Below are 4227 nucleotides of genomic sequence, written 5' to 3'. Positions count from 1 at the left end.
GAAGACCGCTGCTCTCCACGACACACACGCACGCAGCTCACCTGTACGCACGCACGCACGCCGCACGCAGGCACGCTGGCACGCTGCGACGCGGCTCTCAACGCGCACACGCCACGCACACGCAAGCGTACAGCTACGGTACTCCGCCACATCAACTACACACACACACAACACTCTAAACGCACACGACGCATCCAAACACACACAGACACACCAGTAAGGCGACACGCACGTACAACATCATCAACACGGTTACACTCGCACACGCAACGTACACACATCCAACACGCGCATACATAAGCACGACCGTACTGGGCCACAATTGCACACACAATCACGCACGCATACGGAAGTACGACGCACACCATAATTCCGCGGGTCACGTCAGAACACATACATCACGCACGCAGCGGCACGAGGAAGAGAAGAGTGGGAGAAGATCGCGAGAAGAGAACGCACACACACAGGATCAGACAGAGAGAAGAGAGATACAGAGTTGAAAGACAGAGCCTCTGTTCAGGATGGCTAAAATCCGGTGAGTACGTAAAAGCAACCGTGCGTGTTCCTGTCGACAACAAGGGGCGCCTAAGCAGTTACCGTCGTGACGATTTCTTCAGCAACGGACAGCCCAGTTCGTCGTCCGCATGCGCCAGTATTGCTAAATGCGGGTTTGTTTTCATCTGCATCATTTCACGACAGCCCAGCAGAGATTTCGTGCCTGCATTAAATATTGAGTTCAATTATGCTTGATCATTTAGCTAGTCACTCATAACCGTCCCGTCACTTTCACGGTTGGGATTAGCTAGACAGTTGATTGTCGAAGGCTTGTCGTCTGATGTCCGGGTGTTGTGAAGTACATCGAGAGATTTTGTGTTGCTAGTTCGCGCGCGTGGTGTCGAGTGGGTGGGGAACGTGGTGGACGCTGTTCCAGCACTAAGCTCTATTAATAGAGTTCATTAATAGAGGCTCTAGTGATGATAGTTCACTCTTGAGCTATAGTAGGCCATTTTCCTGCGCCACAGGGTAAATATATTAAATTTTATAAATTTCATTTGAACTTTATTGAGCAGGCTAGTTTATAGCAGGGTATGCTATATTAGGGGTATACTCCTGTTATTTAAGTTATAATATTATAACTATTATATGGTGCTGAATGTTGTTAATTGCATTAAGCTCTGCGAATGCCGAGGGTGGGTGTGTGGTGGGCCGACTAGTTACCGCTTTACGCTTACCTGACGAGACTACCTGGAGGCTTTACTGTGGTCCTGAGGTAGTTACCTTGTGACCAGTTAGCCTGAGTATCCTGAGGTTACTGTCCGGTTACGCTGAGCTGTAAGGTTACCTTTTTCTATTACTTCAGAGGTCACTGTGAGGTTACTGACGATTACTTGAGGTAGTTACTTACTATTACCTGAGCGTCATGCGTTTCTCTGTGGCCAAGGTACCTGAGGTTATAAGTTATTACCCACTCTACCTTACCTTATTGTGGACAGGGCTAACCTAGTGGTTATCATGTGGTTCACCTGTAGTGTAAAGTTAATTCCCTCTCTACTAACATTTACCTTACCTGAGGTACCTGAGGTTACTGTGGTACCTGAGGTAAGTTATCTTTACTATTACCTGAGGTACCTGAGGTTACTGTGGTACCTGAGGTAAGTTACCTTTACCTTACCTGAGGTACCTGAGGTTACTGAGATACCTGAGGTAAGTTACATTTACCTTACCTGAGGTACCTGAGGTTACTGTGGTACCTGAGGTAAGTTACCTTTACCTGCCCGCAGGTTAATAAATAAATAAAATTTATTTATTTAATTTATAGCAGGTAAGCTATAGTAGTAGACAGTTCCGTATGCTGTTCATCGGTGGTAATCTTAAATATAGAGGTGTGACACTGTACGGAAAACACCGTACGGAAGACATTGTTAAAATACTGTTGCTACTGGAGCGGTTCGTTTTTCAATTAAAGAGCCAAAAGTCAGCTTAAAAAGATTCATGTGGGCTAAACCACGTTCTGCGTCCTAAATACACTCATGTTACCTGAATTTACCCCATCACCTAGTTCCGATGTTCGGTGTTGGCTGATATAACGATAGTTCAACTAAAAAGTTTTACAACTTTAAGCCCAGCTTTTTCGAGTTTTAGTAGGTGAACATGTGATTTACGTTTACCTCCTGGAGAAAGCGAGCTAGCATTGATTCTCTGTGAGCGTGAGCAACAGCATCGAAAAAGCACATTGTGTAGTCGCGCACTGCACCGAATACGAGTTCCACGAAAAGGCTGTTCCAAAAAAAAGAAACAAGTAATGTTACAACTATTACTTTCAGGAGATTCGTGATGTAGTCAATTTAATCGGTTGACTTCAGGCGTCGTGGCTGTAGAGCTGGACAGATAGCTTATTATTACCCCCGCCAAGGAGGTTATGTTTTCGCCCATGTTAGTTTGTTTGTTGGTTTGTTTGTCTGTCAACAGGATATCTTGAAAAGTTACAGACGGATTTTGATGAAATTTTCTGGACGGGTTGGTCTTGGGCCAAGAACCAATCGATTAGATTTTGGTGGTGATCCGGATCCAGATCTGGATCCAGGAATTTTTTGTACGAGCAAGATGGGGGGCTGTTAAACTGTGGCGGAGGTTGGCTATCTCCGATTGCTCTTGTTATATATCTAAGTTCTAACTGTGTTAAACATCATTCAGAACTTCACTCCGTGCTGACGGCGTTACTGATGACAAGCACCCGGCAGTTAGATGCGATATGATATGACTACTAGGCACTTAGGATATGACTACTAGGCACTTAAAAAAAAAAAACCTAACCCTAACCCTAACCCCCAAAAAAAAAAACATTAAATTAAATTAAAGTGCCTAGTAGTCATATCATATCGCATCTTTCTGCCAACACCTGAAATATCGTGAAGAATACCTAGCTGGATGGGCCCTTATGATATCACAAAGGCGTTTATTGACTGATCTCGCCTGTTTTTTTTTTAACTGTGGCGTGAAAATGTCATGCGGACGTTTTTATCGATTGTAGTTTCCCGGAACGCGAGCTCGCGTGGGTGACGGTTTCCCCTTTGAGATGAAACGGAAAAATGGTCGCCTTTCTATGCCTCGCTTCGTGTGTTTATTCTCATATATTTTCAGCTTTGTCCCTTGCTGCCATTTTATGGCAGAAAAACATGTCAGCGCCGTGCCACTGGCAGTCCATGTTTGAACACTGCGTTCACTGGTAATGCGTTATAGTTTGAAGATAAAGGTAATGTGTCATATTGTTTTTTTAATGAACGTCCTGATCAAATATGTTTTGTCTACTAATATGCATACAGCATCTGCCTGATGATTTTTGTCCGCCAAGATGGCTTTGGTGCGTGCGTGCGTGCGTGCGTGCGTGCGTGCGTGCGTGCGTGTGAGTTTTAGTTGGTTTGCCGAGTTCGTATACTGCATGTATTTTGGGAGCTGTGTGTTTTGCTAGTTTTGCGTAGATCTTCTGCATCTTCTTCGACAAATTCAGCACTGTTTTATGCAAGCGCGTTTCCTTTGTGAAATGTCTGCATAAACAGGAATTCGTCAAAAAGCTATTTCGTCGAGTCTATGTCGATTATGGTAAACGCGTTCGAAAATGATAACAAACCGAGAAATACTGACAACTGCATGTGCATCCTAAAACAAATCGTACACTTGGGCACTCGTGCAACCACTCTGACGTCACTGCCGCGTCACACCTAGAAAAGCCACATAAGGGGCAAGCGTGCCACCACTGCCATATCTAGTTACTTTAGCTATGTCCGATATTGTAAACGCGCTCGGAAATTATAGCAAACCAAAAGATACTGACAACTCTGCATCCTAAAACAAATCTGAGCACTCGCGCAACCACTCTGACGTCACTACTCGTCACGCCTTTAGTAATGCCACGTGAAGACAGACGTACGTGCCACCATTGCTGCGCATATTGGGTATTTTAGCTATAAATTTTTGAGTCGAAACCGATGATGACGTGACATTAAAGGCCACGCAGCCGGATTTTATGGCATCACTGGTTCGAAATTGCTGTTGGAATTGGTTTGAGTTGCGTTTCCGAATGTTTGCGAAAGGGCGCCATGCGGATGCAGGCGGGGCCGCTGCATAAATATACCAATATTGCGCGGCGGCGTCGATTCCAGCAACGACGTCACCGCGTCGCCGCATTGCCAGAGACGTTCGATAGAGAGGACGTAACGCGACGCGCCG

Source organism: Priapulus caudatus, unplaced genomic scaffold (assembly GCF_000485595.1).
Source record: "Priapulus caudatus unplaced genomic scaffold, Priapulus_caudatus-5.0.1 Scaffold560, whole genome shotgun sequence".
In the NCBI taxonomy this organism is placed as follows: domain Eukaryota; kingdom Metazoa; phylum Priapulida; class Priapulimorpha; order Priapulimorphida; family Priapulidae; genus Priapulus; species Priapulus caudatus.
Note: the sequence above shows the minus strand (reverse complement) of the source record.